The following is a 17,388-nucleotide window of genomic DNA, read 5'->3' as shown; positions in this document are numbered from 1 at the left end:
AAGGAATGAATATATATACGTGTGTGTGTGTGTGTACATAACTGATTCACTTTGCTTACACCTGAAACGAACACAACACTGTAAATCAACTACATCCCAATTTAAAATAAAAATTAAATTAAAAATAAAATACAGTGATCAGGTTTGATATCAAAAGCATGATCAACAAAAGCAAAAATAGACAAATCAGACTTTGCCAAAATTTAGAACATTGGTGCATCAAAGGACATTGTCAAGAAAGTGAAAAAAAAAACCAACAGAATGCAAGAAAATGTTTGCAAATCATATATCTGATAAGGGTCTAGTATCAGAATAAAGAACACTTACAACTAGACAATAAGAAGACAACCCAATTAAATAACAGGCAGAGTTTGAAAAGACATTTCTCCAAAGAAGGTTAGAAAAATGCAAATCAAACCACAATGAGATACCACTTCACATCCAGTAGGATGATAAGAATGAAAAAAACAGAAAACAGTCAAGTGTTGGTGGGCTTCCCTGGCGGCTTAGTGGTAAAGAATCAGCCTGCCAATGCAGGGGACATGGGTTTGATCCCTGGTCCAGGAAGATCCCACACCCTGCAGGACAAGTAAGCCTGGACACCATAGCTGCTGAGCCAATGAGCTGCAACTGGTGAAGCCCATGTCCCTAGAGCCCGTGCCTGGCAACAACGGAGGAGCCCCCACCCTCTGCAACTGGAGAAAGCCCACACACAGCAATAAAGGCCAGTGCAGCTATAAATAAATAAATCTTTAAAAAAAAGAACTGGGTTGATTTATTTAAAAAATAAAGTGTTGGTGAGAATGTGAGAAACTGGAACCACTGTACATTGCTAGTGAGAATGTAAAACAGTACAGCCACTGAGCAAAATAGTTTGATGACTCCTCAAAAAGTTAAGACATAGAATTACCATAAAAGCTAGCAATTCCACTCCTAGGTATACACCAAAAGCACTGGACAACCAGTACTCAGATACATGTTCACAGAAGCAATACTCACAATTAGCCAAAAGGTGGAAACAACCCAAATGTCCATCAGGGAATGAATAGTTAAACAATATATGATATATCTATAGAATGGAATATTATTCTGCCATAAAAATGAAGCACTAACTCACACTGCAGTGTGGAGGGGCCTCAAAAACATCATGCTGAGTCAAAGAAGCCAGATACAAAAGACCATGTATTGTATGAATTCCATTGATATGAAATGTTCAAAACAAGCAAGTCCATAGTCCGAAAGCAGACTGGTGGTTGCCAAGGACTGAGGGGGCTGGGAGAGTGGGCAATGGTGAGTGGTTACTTAATGTTTTAGAACTAGATAAAGGTGATAGCTGAACACATTCCAAATGTACTGAATACCAAGGAATTAAAAATGGCTAGTACTGCTATGTGAATTTCACCTCAATAAAGAACAACATGGTAGTCAAGCCTCCAAGAATCAGCCCTTTCAAGATCCAAAGGAGGGAAGGTGTAGGTCATATGGCCATTTCTAGAGGCATATTCCCTCTCTCTCTGGGCACAAGTGCCTCCCTGAAACCTGGAACACTGCTCCAGCCACTAGACAGTCCCACTGGAGGGTTTGCCCTTGGGGAGGGTCTGTCCTGCTCACTCATATCAGGACCTGATCTGCTGATCAGCGGGTGATCCACAATATCCCTGTTTCCCCGGCCAGATCTGCAGAAGCATCCTCAGGCCAACAGCCTTAATAAACAAAATTGGCAATTTCTTTTCTTTTTAATTTAATTTTTAAAATTTTATATTGGAAGAGAACAAAAGAGGAAGAGAAGAGAAAGGACCTAGGAAGACAAATTCAAAACAATTAACAAAATGGCCATAAGAACATACATATCAATAATTACTTTAAATAAAAAAGTCAGTAAAGAATCTGCCCGCAGTGCAGTAGACCCAGGTTCAATCCCTGGGTTGGGAAGATCCCCTGGAGAAGGAAATGGTGACCCACTCCAGTATCCTGGCCTGGAAAATCTCATGGACAGGGGAGCCTGGTGGGCTACAGTCCATGGGGTCGCAAAGAGTCGGGCACGACTGAGCAACTAACACACTGACACAACAAAGCTGGAAATTTCTGAGAAGGAGGCTTAGGTGTGGAGAAATGGATGCCAGAGGGAGAAAGCCTGAGGGAATTGGTTACTCTGGAGCTGGGTCTCCCAACTCCCACACTACTGACATGATGAGGGGCTGACTGTGGGGCTGGAGAAGACTCTTGAGGGTCCCTCGAACAGCAAGGAGATCAAATCAGTCAATCCTAAAGGAAATTAATCCTGAAGATTCACTGCAAAGACTGACGCTGAAGCTCCAATACTTTGGCCATCTGATGCAAAGAGCCAACTCATTGGAAAAGACCTTGATGCTGGGAAAGACAGAAGGCAAAAGGAGAAGGGGGTGGCAGAGGAGAGATGGTTGGATGGTATCACCAACTCAATGGACATGAGTTCGAGCAAACCCCGGGAGATAGTGACGGACAGGGAAGCCTGGCATGAGGCAGTCTATGGGGTCACAGGGAGTCAGGCATGACTTAGCAACCGAACAACAATAACAATTCTCTGTGGGTGGGGTTTCACAGGAGCTGTCCTGCATTTTGTAGGGTGTTGACCAGCATCCCTGGCCTCTACCCACTAGATGCCAGTAGCATCCTCCTCTCCAGTTATGAGAATCAAAACTTATAACAACCAAAATTCATCTCCAGATATTGTCCAGTGTCCTCTGGGAACACTGAAATCCACTGTTGTGCAGAAGGATTAAATAGCATATCTTGAACTTGGCCATGTTGATGAACTACTGCCCTCCTCCCAGCTTTCTCTCTTGGAAACTTAACTAGCCTCGGTATCCTGTTTGGCTCTAGAGTTACATTTAGTATCATGGACGTTTCATAAAAACCAAGGGATCTTACAGGCTGGAGGAGGAGGAGTTGGAATATATACCCACTTTCCAGGTGTGAAAATAAAGTCTGAAATAGGCAACCTGGGAATAAGAGTCTAAGAAAGGAAAAGAGGTCTTCTTTGTCACCCGCTTCAGCCTTTGCCTTCAGCTGAAAGCAGTCGAGCCACGCTCCATGCACACTTTGAAAAGCAAATCCAAGACTCAGGGCAATTTGGGGAGTCAACAAAAGCCATTCCTGCTGACGATCATCTCTGATTGGCTTCCTGCCTCCGAGCTGACGGTCATTAGAAGTACAGAGAACAAAGCTGGGCTGTGTTGCACAAATACTCCATTCTGCCTCACCCTGCAGCCCAGAAAATAAGAGACAATATTTGTACACAAAGAAGCAATGCCAAGCCCTTCCCCGGCCTCCCCTTGCCGAGGCTTCTGAAGCCATGATTTGAATCTGATGATTTCGCTTTCCTTCTCTGCCAACTAGCTCCCTGTGTGCTTCTGCACCAAGCTGCTGCCTCACTTTTGGGGCCCCCTGGCCTCCTGCCCCTATGTGACTTCCTTTGTATCTGATTCGAGCTGAGGTTCCAGGAAGAGTCCCACAAGACCAGCAGCAAGCTGCACTTTCATGGGCTGCATTATCGGGCTTTCAATTGCCGTGGTCACCTGGGTTTCAGACCCAGAGCTCTCCAGTATGACAATGAAGTCTTAGTCAGCATGCAAACCAACAGAAAGAGGCTGCCCATGCCCATCTTATTTCTTTTTCTTATTTTTTTTTGGTCAGGTATGGATACACTGGCTTCCCTGATGGCTTAGCAGTAAAGAATCTGTCTGCAATGCAGAAGACATGGGTTCAATCCCTAGGTTGAGAAGATCCCCTGGAGGAGGGCATGGCAACTCATTCCAGTATTCTTGACTGGAGAATGCCATGAACAGAGAAGCTTGGTGGGCTACAGTCCATGGGGTAGCAAAGAGTCAGACATGACTGAAGCCACTTAGCAGGCATGCATGCATAGATACACTGGCTATCAAATGTCACCTCCCTCTCTCTCCATGCACCCTGCCAATGTCCAAAGACACGCCCCAAATGGGAACCTGCAACACTGACCTTACACCCTTGTTACTTAAGGTGTGGTCCACACCCTTGCTACTTAACACATGGTCCAGGAACCAAACAGCAGAGGCCAACACCCAGCAAAAAAAGCAGAGCATCAGGCCCCATGCTGACCTGCTGAGTCAGAACATACACTTCAGCAAGATCTCTAGGGGCTCTGTGCACACTGAAGTTTGGAAAGTGCTGCCTTAGATCTATTTCAGGGGGGAGGAGGAGCCCCGGTTACTGTGGCTTTGAGTCATCCAGAAAGAAGTGGGGGCTCGCCTTTCTGCTCCAAGCCTTCTCCTCCATGTTCTGACCCCAGAGGAGGAGAATTCAGGAGGCCTGGACCAGTATTCTGCCTCCACTCAAGGTGAAACCCAAGACCTTCATGGATCAAGAGTGATGTTGGAATGAGATGAAGACGCAGCACAGAAAATTCTGGTTTACTGCACATGGAAACAGTCACAGCCCTCCCATGGCTACTACCTCACTCAGAAGAAAAGTCAAAGCCCTCCCAGCAGTCCTGCACGACCTGCCCCCATCTCCTCCATTCTCCCCCTGGTTCATTTACCTATAACCATACTGGCCTCTCCATCTTTCTCAAACACACAAGGCACCTTTTACTGCCAGGGCCTTTGCACCTGCTATTCTCTCTCCTAGAATGCTCTTTCCCCAGAGACCCACAAGATTCCCTCCCTCTCTTCTAGGTCTTTTCTCTTTTCTCATCCTCAGTGAGGCCCTTTACCCCATCTCCCTACTTAATTTTTTCCTTGGCCCTTGCCCCCAAACACCTGCTGTATTTTTCTCCTTTACCTGGTTTCTCTGTTTCTTTTGCCTAACAGACTATAAGCCCTGTACAAGCAAAACACTTTGTTTTGTTTGATGCTTTGTTCTCAGCACCTAAGAGGGCATCTGTTCCAGAGTAGGTGCTCAGTAAACACCTATGGAAGAAAGGAAGGGTGGGTGGGTCCTGCTGTCCACATCTCTCCCCTCACTTCGTCATGTGCCAAATCTCTGTAGGCACGTTAAGGACACAGATCAACTCCTTGAAATCTGCAGTGATGTGCCTGGTGCACTGTACTGAGTTCTTGGCACAGGAGATTCTTTCCCCAGGTAGAGGTCAAAGGTTGTCCAGGCAGGGGGAGATGAGGCATTTTCAGCCCAACCCTGAGTTGTGCCTGATCCTCCCTATTTAGAAAGCCTGGGTTCTAACTCACAGCTGTGGTGAGCAATGCCTCTGTGAGCTGAGCTGAGCCTTCCTGCTCCCCGATTGGTTCACGGAGAAAACACCTGTGTCAGCGGGATCCAGACTAATCAGCCAGCCAAAGAGGCCAAAAGAAGAGGGAGGGAGATGAGGAGGAGAGACGCACCCCTGGTGGGAGGAAAAGCTGGCTCCTGAAATGGCTCATGGAAGTCAGACTAGCAAACAGCCCTACAGGCGAATACAGATACACAAAACTTCCCCCACAATAAGATAGATCAGGACCCCCAGTGGCCCTAGAGAGGGGCTGTGTGTGACACAGGAAATGACCCAGTGATTTCTTTACAGGGAACAAGGGCCGTGTCTGTGAATAGGAGCTGTTCTTGGGAGCCAGAGCATCAAGGAAAATCAATTTGTAAAGTGGGCATAGCTGATGATCCCAGCCCCTTAGCAAGACCTTGCAGAACGTCCAAATGATCCATCCTTCTCTTTGTGGTACCTTGCCCCATTCCCATCTCATTTCCAGCCTTCTGCAGTTAGTGCGAAAAATCAAATCAGGTTTGTTAACCCATCAAAGTCTTGTCTCTACTACAGGGGCTGCCTGATGGATGTGTTCTGAGGAAACAGATACTTCAATGAGTCAATCAGGCAGTTGAGATTGTGGGGAGAAGCCAAGCAAGTCTTATTTTCATGTTACTTCCATGCTTTTCACCATTACCAGGAAAAGAGTAGGGGGTACCAAGGCCTTGGGTATAGGACATATTTCCTGCTCCACTAAACAGATGCCATGGTTTAATTTAGAAATATGATCAACTATTATGAGGCCATTAACAGATACAACAATCATAATTACAGCTGCAATTTATTGAGCACTTTGTTGGGCAGACACCAAGTTAACCACTATATACTCACTGTTTCAGTTAATTCCTTGCAAAAATTCTACAAGGTAGGTTCTATTGCAAGCTCCACTTTCCAGATAAGAAAATTATGGCTCAGAGAGGCTAAACAGATTGCTCAAGGTCATATATATGCTATGGTTCACTTCAAAGTCATGCTGGTGGGGGTCCCCACAGACCACTCAACAGCTTACGCCTACTTGCTAGAAGGTGGATGTTTTGGCCTTTACTTAAAAACTGGAGTTGGGGTATACCTGGGATTTTAACCATGATGAGGCCAACTGGATCAGTCTTCACCTGAGTTCCAGCCACTGACACAATCTAATATAGTAATTATCAACCGTTGCATACTAGTCCACTTCTTCATAAGACCAGCCAGAATGGGTCATAACAATCAATATCAACTTCCAACAATCCAAAGGGTCTTTCTTGAAATCGCAGATATCTCGAACTCTCTCCACCAGCGGATCAGCTTGAGACCGATGGATGTGAAGCACTAACAAGGGCAACTCTGGCGATGCCCAGAATGTTTCAGCACCATGGCCAGTGGCATGAGGCGGGCTTTTAATTACACGGCAAGTCAAGTCTCGGAGACAACTGCAAAGACCTACTTTTAACATACACAGTACAGGCACATACACACAAAAGATCCTTTATGTCAGCAGGAAAATCTCAGAGAAAATTTAAATCCCAACACTAAAAGTTTTGGGGCTTCCCTGGCGGTCCAGTGGTTAAGAATCCTTTGTCATTGCAGGGACACAGGTTCGATCCCTGGTCCAGGAAGACCTCGCATGCCGCAGGGGAACTAAGCTAGGTGCCACAGCTACTGAGCCTGCACTCTAGAGCCTGTGTCTGGCAAGTATGGAGCCTGTGTGCCTAGAGCTAGTGCTCCGCAATAAGAGAAGCCATTGCAACGAGAAGCCTGCACACAGCAACTAGGCAGTAACCCCCACTCGTTGCAACTAGAGAAAGTCTGTGTGCAGCAACGAAGACCCAGAACAGCCAAATAATAAATACAAATTTAAATAGATTTATGTGCTATTTATTTTTTAAAGTACACAATGATTTCCAATTCTTTGGTTCTGAAAAGAGAAGTCTACCAGGGCAGTTAAATTGTGCTTTTGCTCAGAAAACTGGATATATCTGCATGAGAAATCATAGAGCAGGGCAGTTGAAAGGATTTCAGGGTCAGACATGGTTTTGGCCTGGGGCAAAGGAGTTTCCTTCTCCAAGCCTTGGTTTCCACACACACATATAATGTGAAATGTAGCACCTACCTCCTAGGGCTGACTGAGAATGTAATGAGTGGATACACTCAATAATACATGCAGAACAGGGCCTGGTACATAGTATTGGGTTGGCCAAAAAGTTCACTCAGGTTTTTCTGTAAGATGTTTCTGAAAACCCGAATGAATTTTTGGCCAACCCAGTATGTATTCAGTAAATCTGAGTATTTTGTTCTTGTTTACTCTGGTTCTTATGATGATCAGAAAACGTTCTATGCTTATGAAAGCATAACACGAGGTTCATCTCATTGTAATCATGCAATCAATGTTTATTGTTTTTATTTCAAATGCCACCACTAGTATTATTAACTTTTTCAATTTCTTTTTTAGTCATGTAGTCTCATTCCCCTCCCTTCACTGAAGAGTATAAACACCTACTCTTATCATGGCTGATCAGGTTGTCTTTCAAATCCGAAGCATTTTCAGGAACAAAACACAGTGAGTCCACTCCCTGAATATCAGGCTTAAAATAAATGTTGCAAAAACACCCATCAGATGTTTCATACAAACGGGATCCTATAATACACAAGCTTTTGTGTCTGGCTTCCTTCACATAGCATAATGTTCTTGGGTTTATCCACACTGTGGCATGTATCCATAATTTGCTTCTTCTTATGGCTGAAAAATATCCCATTGTATGGATACATCACAATTTATTTATCCATTTACCCACTTTGGGGTGGTTTCAATCTTCTGTTTACCTCAAGAATAGCGGGGAGGAAGAGGGGGAATGCATAATGGCTACAGTGTTTCCTTTTGGGGTGATGAAGATATTTGAGAACTAGATCAAGGTGGTGGTGGAGAACTACTAAATGCCACTCAACTGTCATTTTACTTTTTATTAATTAATTTTTATTGGAGTATAGTTGCTTTACAATGTTGTTGTCTCTACTGTACAGCAGAGTGAACCTGCCATGTACATATATCCCTCCTTATGGGACTTCCTTCCCATTCACGCCACCACCGTGCATTAAGCAGAGTTCCCTGTGCTGTGAACAGTCATGTTCTCATTAGTTATCTATTTTATACATAGTATCAAGAGTGTGTATGTGTCAATCCCAGCCTCTCAATTCCTCCCCTTCTCAATTCTCTCCCCACTTCCCCCCTTGGTATCCATACATTTATTCTCTACTTCTGTGTCTCTATTTCTGCTTTGCAAATAAGATCATCAATACCATTTTTCTAGATTCCACATATATGTGCTAATATACAATATTCAGTTTTCTCTTTCTGATTTACTTCACTGTGTGATACTCTCTAGGTCCATCCACATCTCTACAAATGACCCCATTTCCCTCCTATTCACGGCTGAGTAATATTCCATCGTATAAGTGCACCAAATTTTCTTTATCCATTCATCTGTTGATGGACATTTAGGTTGTGAAATATAGTTGATTTGCTGAACTGTTCACTTTAGTTATGTGAATCTTAATTAAAAAAAAAAAAAACCCTGTTCTTTATCTTTCTCCTTTCCCCCACCCCTTGATTTTCAGAGTTCCCCTCATACGCTTTTAGTCACTGACCTTTGCAGATAACTTTTTCCTCAGACAGCCCTCAAGATCCCTTTTAGAAAACAAATGGTTTTAATTATAATAGGAATATGTGTTTATTGTATGTTTAGTTCTTAAAATGTATAATACGTCACTTGAAAAGTGAAAAGTCCTTACACCACTGCACTTCCCAGAGATAATCAGTGCTAGCAGTTTGGTGTTTCTCTTTCGGATTTTCCTCTACACACATGCTTCACACTGGCTGCTCTCTCTCACCTCCTTCAGGCTGTACTAAAACACCTCCTACACTGTTGGCGGGAGTGTAAACTGGTGCAGCCACTATGGGAAAACAGTATGGAGGCTCCTTAGAAAACAAAAATTAGAGCTACCATGCGATCCAGCAATCCCACTCCCCGGCATACCTCTGGGAAACATGAAAACTCTAATTTGAAAAGATCTATGCACCCCAATATTCATAGCAGCACTATTTAAAACGGCCAAGACATGGAAGCAACCTAAATGTCCATCAACAGAGGAATGGATAAGCAAGATGTGGTGCCTATAAACAATGGAATATTACTCGGCCATAAAAAAGGAAGGAATGCCATTTGCAGCAACACAGATGAACCTACAGATTATCATACTAACTGAAGCAAGTCAGAGAAAGACACATACATGATATGGTTTATACGTGGGATCTAAAAAAAAAATGATACAAATGAACTTTTTACAAAAGAGAAACAGACTCACAGATACAGAAAACAAATTTATGGTTACCAAAGGCGAAAGGGGGTGGGGGAATGAATAAATTAGGAGTATGGGATTAACAAATACACACCACAATATATAGACAGACAACAAGAATTTACTGTACAGCATGGGGAACTACATTCGATGTCTTGTAGTAATTAGAATGAAAAAGAATCTGAAAAAGATTATGTGTGTGTGTGTGTATATATGTCTGAACCACCTTGCTGTACACCTGAAACTAACACCTCTGGCCGATTCATGTTGAGGTATGGCAAAAACCATCACAATATTGTAAAGTAATTAATTACTTTAAAAATTATTGTGAACCAACTAGAGTTCACGTAAAAAAAGACAGTCTTCCCAGTAAGGAGACACCTGGAGACACCCTGGAGACACCTGAATGATGTGAGAACTCTGGCTCCTGGTCCAATTTATAGCCGCGCTCCCCAGTATGTTCAGGCTACCGAGGGGAGATTTGTTCTCCGATCTCGTTGTACTGTCATTCCTGTGCCGTGGTCAGCGAGATCCTCCATTCCCTTGGCATCTTCTCTATACATTCCATCTACCCTTTGGCTTAAATCCAAACCTGGAAATATCCTGAAAACAATTAACTCCGAGCACAGAGGGCCAGTGGTGGCTTCAAATTAGTTCCCCCAAATAAAAGGAAAATCCAAACCAGGGAGACATCTGCAATGATGACCCTAAGAAGAGCCGCAAGAGAGTCAAAGAAGGACCCTCCCAACCCAGGTGAGGTGAGAAAGGTATGCAAGAAGCCAGCTGAGGTGAAGAAGGCTCCCTCAAAACCAGGTGCAGCCAATGAGAAGGCCCTGAGAAGGCAGCAAGGCCAAGAGATCCCCTCCCCCAAACCAAACAAGGCCACAAAGGTCCCTCCCAGGGCCACTGGGCTCAGCAGGAAGCCCAAGGTCAAAGCCTCTGCAGCCAGGATGCTGGGGTCCACAGGAAAACAAAAGCTAGGAGCAAATCTGGCTGTTGGTTAGTTGCTAAGTCGTGTCCAACTCTTTTGCGACATCTCTGTCCATGTGATTTCCCAGGCAGGAATAATGAAGTGGGTTGCCACTTCTCCAGGGGATCTTCCTGACCCAGGTATGAAACCTGTGTCTCCTGCATTGGCAGGTGGATCTTTCACTGATGAGCCACCAAGGAAGTCCCAAGACTCTGGGAGAGCCTATAACTATGATCTTCAATTTCCATGTGGAGAGACCATTGTCCAAGCTCATCCCTTCTATCCCTGATCACTGGAGGACATCTTTACCTCCTCCTCAACAACCAATGTCAACTCCAAGCCACTTGAGCCATGCACACCCGCAAGCAACAAAATGCCAAATGCCCCTCCCATCATCTTTCTCTTTAACCACTCCTCCTCCCAGCTAACCAACTCGGAAGTCCTGTACCCCGCTGACTCCACCATTTCCCAGCACTCTCTCCTACCTTAATCACCTTCCTTGTCAGTCTCACGTAGGATGGTTATATATCACTCCCAGGAAAAGTACACCTCTGGATGAACCCAACCAGTTGCTTTTCTGATTCTAAACCTTGTATGGCCATTCAAGATTTATAGCATCCTGGAGACTTGCCTGGTGGTCCGGTGGCTAAGACTGCGCTCCCAGTGCAGGGGGCCTGGGTTTGACTCCTGGTCAAGGAACCCGATCCCACATGCTGAAACTAAGAGTTCAAAGGCCAATTAAAGATCCTGCGCACTGCACGGAAAGATCGATGATCCCATGTGCCACAACTAAGTCCCTCTTCAAACTCTTCTAGCGAGGGTCGCCAAATTCCTCTAGATTGCCAAATCCCAGGGCCACATTTCTCCACTCAGGTGACTTGGTCATGCCCCCCTTTGATGTCTTCCTATTAACTTTCTTGTCACTATTTCTCTGTTTTCTCCTTCTCACGCCCCCTTTTCTACTAAATCTCTCAATGTTGGTTCTCCTTGGGGCTCAGTTTTCTTCCATTTTTTACCTAGATCCACTTTCTAGGGGGCCTTACACATTTTGATGTGTTTTGTTGCCTCCTTCTGCCCTTTCCTCCCATCTATCTACTCATTGCTTTGCTCTGTGTCCTGGGAAAAGCAGGACTTCCTCTGGTAAATGGCATTATCCAGCCTTCCTCATCTCCTGCCTTCTGGGTGGGTTTGGCCAATGGGAAGCAAGAGACTGGAGGAAAAGATGGGGAGTTGGGGTATTTCTTCATCCTCCATTTCCTCCCTGATCCATAGTGAGGTTCTGGCAATGGTTGTGTCCTGTTGTACCTTCCCAGAGACATCTCAAACTTCATAGGTACATCTATATTCATTTTCTATGGCTCCTGTAATAAATTACCACAGACTGACTGGCTTAAAACCCACCCATAAAAACCCATAAAAGAAATTTATTCCCTAGCAGTTATCCAGGCTAGGAATCCACAATTCAAGCGTCAGCAAGAAGTTCCCTCCAAAGGTTCTGGGGGAGGATCCTTTCTTGTTTCTCCTAGCTTCTGGTGACTCTGGGTGTTTCTTGGCTTTCAGGAGCATCACTCCAATCTCTGCCTCTGTCTTCACATGACCTTCTCCTGGATCTTCTCTCCTCCTCACCTCTTCTAAGAACACTTGTCACAGAATTCACTCACCATTACATCCTCAGCACCCATCCCAGTGCTGAGCACACAGCAAGACCGCAATAAATGTTGGTCTAATGAGTAAATGAATCCTCATCTATTTCATTTCTCTCTACATCTCAGCAGCGGTCCGTCTGCATCTTTCACGTTCTCTTCCAACTCTCCCAGCTGTTGCATTGGCAACCCAAGTTAAACAGATTTTCTGGAAAGCCCCAAGCCCCAGGTGACACCTCCTTCATTTGCTCCCCTATGCACGTCTTCAAATATCTGGGTCTTCCCGGCCTTTTTCTCTGCTGGCTCTGCCATCCATGAAGATGCTCCTTGAGGCTTTATCATTAAAAAATAAACCAATATATTCCCTGCCTCCAAAAGAAGCTTTTACTTTTGCAAACTCTATTGATTTAATCCTAGAGGCTGCTGGCAACGGTCCCAGGAGCTTCATCAATATGACAACAGCCAGTGCAGCCGAAACAGCAAGAAGGCTTGGCCAAGATCTTCTGCTTGGGTCTTCAGTGATCCTGACGGATTCTCTCGCAATGATGAAGAAGGATTTACAGTAGTGGACAGTGGATTTGCAGTTGCTCCAGCATCCTGCTTAGGTGAGCAAAAGGAAATGTCTTCAAACTTGAGGTACCTCAGCGCTATTTGTTAATTTGCTACTACAGCTGATTCCCAGGGGGTGCTAAGCAAGCAAGAAATCAAAGATAGTGGAGGAACACTGTGGGTTCTAGAACCCGAGGATAAACTCCCTGGTGGGGTGAGCGGGAGTAGAGCAGGCAAAGGGGAGGTGGGGAAAAGGAAGCTGAAGATGGTAAGAGTTAAAAACTGAATGAGTTAAAACAGAGATTCCTTCACCCCTCCACAGTTACAATGTGGTTAGGGAAGGAGAGAGAAAGAAGTCATAAGAAAAAGGAGGTTGAGGGTGACTGAATCAATGCCCAGGGGGTTAGAAACCATTCATCTCCCCCAAAGGAAAAGTCAACTCTTTGTCAATGTTTTTTTTCCAGATTGAAAAACAGGGACTTCCCTGGTGGTCCAGTGGTTAAAAATCTGCCTTGCAATGCAGGGGATGTGGGTTCTTCGATCCCTGATCGGGGAACTAAGACCTCACATGCTGCGGAACAACTAAGCCAATGCCACGACTGAGCCTGCACGCCGCAACTAGAGAGTCTGTGCACCCTCGTGCCGCAATTAAGACCCGACACAGCCAAATAATAAATAATTTTTTAAAGACTGAAAAACAGAGACAGGAAGTGGAGCCCTCCCCACAGGAAGAAAGCAGAAGGGAAATAATCTTTGTTAGCTGGAAATTGAAATGTGAGTCTACATACCCCTCATGAGAATATTGTGCTTAGACATTAGCCCCAGTGAACAGATGATGAATATACATTCTGAATATTCTACATCATCCTACAGTAACAAAAACTCCAAATCTTAGTGACTGAAAACATCACAGGTCTATTTTCTTGCTCATGCTACATGTCCACTGCAGCTGGGCTGAGGACTCTGTTCTACACCATTCTCTCTCCAGCATCTAGACTGAGGAAGGCTCCCTCTCTGGGTGTGTCTGATGGTGGAGGCAGGAAAAAGGAAACGCAGTGAATCATATACTGCCTCTTAAAGCTTCTACCTGGAAGAGACACCTGTGATGTTCCTCTCATATTCTATGGGTTAAAGCAAGTTACATGGCCATGCCTGTCTTGAAGGAGGTAGGGGAAAAGACATCCCATTGTGTAATCAGAGAAGAACCAGAAAATCTTAGCTAAGCAAGGTGAATAAATTCCACTTAGGAAGATTAAATGCCTTGCTCAAAATCAAAACAACTTCAAAGGTGGCAGAAGTGGGATCAGAGTTCAGGACTCTATGGGGCCTGTTCTTTAAGCTCTACCATCCTGCACAGGACAAGAACTGGCAATAAAGTCTAGATAACAGGGAGGATAAATATCAATGGAGGTAGGGGGAGAAGGGACAAAGGAGGATAATGCACTGAGTGAGGGAGAGATGGTGGGAGGCAGAAAGCTAAGAACAGAGCCCAAGCAAAGAGGTCTGTTTAGAAAGCACAACACATCACCAATATAAGGAAAGGGATGAAGAGTCTCATGACCTCCGTGGTGGCTCAGCAGTAAAGAATCCACCTGCGATGCAGGGGACTTGGGTTCAGTCCTTGGGTCAGGAAGATTCCCTGGAGAAGGAAATGGCAACTCACTCCAGTATTCTTGTCTGGGGAAATCCCACGAACAGAGGAGCCTAGCAGGCTACAGTCTATGGGGTTGCAAAAGAGTCAGACATGACTTTGTGACTAAACAACAATGACAATAACAAAGAGTCTTACGCATCTTTCAGAGATGTCAGCAACAGAGGATGGAGTAGGGATCTGTGTGAAACCACGTAAGGACATGGGGGCACAACCATGATGAGGACGAGTTTGCTTCTTGATCTTGCGCTGAAAGCCACCATCTTGGTTGGAGAGCCAACAACCACTCGTTGGTATAACAGCAGCCTCAGGAAGCCAAGGCCACGCTTGCCAGAACTCCCATCAGTGGCATTGTCCCTTCCCTGGACATTTTCCTGCACGGTTCTGGGAAATCAGGGCTGGAGTTGGATGGTGTTCCAGAACGAATGGTGCTGGCTTGGCTTTTCTCAGTACTCTTCCCCCACCCCTACCCAAGCCAGACTGGAAGTGCGAGAGATCCTGGCTCTACTGTACACTCAGCCAGCAAGCAAGAATTCTAATTAGATAGGGAGGCCAGTTTAGCATTAGAGCAAAGCTGTAGGAAAGCATTCTCCATCACCACCATTTCAGTTGAGAGCACCTAGTATGTGCTGCTACTGCTGCTGCTAAGTTGCTTCAGTCGTGTCCGACTCTGTGCGACCCCTGAGATGGCAGCCCACCAGGCTCCCCCGTCCCTGGGATTCTCCAGGCAAGAACACTGGAGTGGGTTGCCATTTCCTTCTCCAATGCATGGAAGTGAAAAGTGAAAGTGAAGTTGCTCAGTCGCCTATGTATTTTCTGCACATTAATTCATTGAGCCCTCACCAACCATCCATCCAGAAATCCTACTGGTCAACCTTCAAATCATATCTGGAACTGGTGGTTGCCAGGAACTGGGGAGGAAGGGAAGGAGAATAGGAAGTGACTAGCAACAAGTAGTAGAGAAGAAGTGGCAACCCACTCCAGTATACTTGCCTGGGAAATCCCAGGGACAGAGGAGACTGGTGGGCTATAGTCTGTGGGGTCTCAAAGAGTTGGACACGACTTAGCTAGACTGAGCACATAGTTACAGGTATAAGGTTTCCTACTGGGGTGATGAAGTGCTGTAAAACTAAAAGAGCTGATGGTTGTACAACATTGTGAATGTACCAAAGGCCACTACATCGTATACCTCAAAATAGTAAATATTATGTTATGTGTGTGTGCATGCTCAGCCTCGTCAGCTGTGTCCGACTCTCTGCAACCCAATGGACTGTGGCCTGCCAGGCTCCTTGGTCCCTGGGATTCTCCAGGCCAGAATACTGGAGTGGGTCGCCATGTCCTCCTCCAGGGCTCGAACCTCTGTTTCCTGTGTCTCCTGCATTGCAAGTGGATTCTTTACCCACTGAGCCACCTGGGAACCCATGTTATATGTATCTTACCACAATGAAACATTTAAAAAAGGTTGCCCGAATCCAACCACTCATTATTTCCACAGCTAGTCCCACCCCCTATCGGCCTGAACCAGTACTGTCGCTTCCTCCCCAATCTCCAGTTTCTACCCTCCCCCTGCCACAATTTGATTCCACCTCCCCCACAGTGTTCAGAGGAGCTTGTGCACCTCTGAATCAGATCACGTCTCTCCTCTGCTCAGAACCCTCCATGGTTCCCACCATTTTTTTTTTTTTTGCTCAGCTGCTAAGTCACATCCGACTCTTTGTGACCCTACGGACTGCAGCACACCAGGCTTCCCTGTCCTTCACCGTCTCCCAGAGTTTTCTCAAACTCATGTCCATTGAGTCGGTGATATCATCCAACCATCTAATCCTCTGCCTCCCTCTTCTCCTTTTGCCTTCAACCTTTCCCCACATCAAGGTCTTTTCTAATGAGTCAGCTCTCCATATCAGGTGGCCGAAGTACTGGAGCTTCAGCTTCAGCATCAGTCCTTCCAATGAATATTCAGGACTGATTTCCTCTAGAATTGACTGGTTTTATCTCCTGGCAGTCCAAGGGACTCTCAAGAGTCTTCTCCAGCACCACAGTTCAAAAGCATCCATTCTTTGATGCTCAGCCTTTTTTATGGTCCAAATCTCTCATCCATACATGACTACTGGAAAACTATAGATTCGACTATATGGATCCTTGTCGGCAAAGTGATTTCTCTGCTTTTTAATACACTGCCTAGGTCTGTCACAGCTTCTCTTCCAAGGAGCAAGTGTCTTTTAATTTCATAGCTGCCATAGTGATTCTGGAGCTCAAGAAAATAAAATCTGTCACTGTTTCCATTGCTTCCCCATCTCTGATAAGCACTCTGAGGAATGCTGAGGAGAGACCTAATTTAGACTTGAAGGTGGTGGTGACTGGGCCAGGAAAAGGTCTCTAAGAATGTACCATTTAATGGGAGATTTATAAGCATTTATAAGCCTTCTCCAAGTGAAGAGTTGGGGGAAGGTCAGAGAATTTCACAACGACTCTGTTTATAAGATAAATCAAGAATAAAACCAATGTCCATCAACAGGATAAGCAGACTGTGATACCTCCATAGGATACTACTCAGCAATAAAAATGAATGAAACTGTAGTACTCACTCATCCAACACATGTTTATTAGCCACCTACTATTCATGTTCTAGAAGGTTCCAATTCACATTGGTGGACAAAACCAATAAAACCGCCTGCCATTGTGGAGGCCACAGTAAAGTGGGGAGACATATAACTAGAGCGTGCCAAAGGGAGAAACAAAGCAGGGGACTGAGTGGGAAGTGCTGGGTGGGCAATTTAAAAATTGGGTGGGGACTTCCCTGGCAGTCCAGTGGCTAAGAATTGAACCCCAGGGAATGCAGGTTCAATCCCTTGTCCAGGAAGATCCCACATGCCTCGGAGCAACTGAGCCCCTGTGTCACAGCTACTGACCCAAGCATCGCAATGGAAGATCCCACATGGGACGCAGCTAAGACTTGACACAGGCAAATAAA

The 17,388-nt window shown here is 45.2% G+C and overlaps 1 protein-coding gene across 8 annotated transcripts in view; it reads right to left on the bottom strand.

Annotated features, from left to right (window-relative positions):
• Positions 1–17,388, bottom strand: part of CACNA1A (calcium voltage-gated channel subunit alpha1 A) — a 347,269-nt gene that overhangs the window by 206,698 nt on the left and 123,183 nt on the right. The gene's annotated exons all lie outside the window — the stretch shown is intronic.

The sequence above is a fragment of the Bos grunniens genome, chromosome 7, assembly GCF_055505025.1.
Source record: "Bos grunniens cultivar Pamir isolate PY7600 chromosome 7, Bosgru_T2T1.0, whole genome shotgun sequence".
Classification (NCBI taxonomy): domain Eukaryota; kingdom Metazoa; phylum Chordata; class Mammalia; order Artiodactyla; family Bovidae; genus Bos; species Bos grunniens.
Note: the sequence above shows the minus strand (reverse complement) of the source record. Positions and strands in the feature narration are given on the sequence as shown.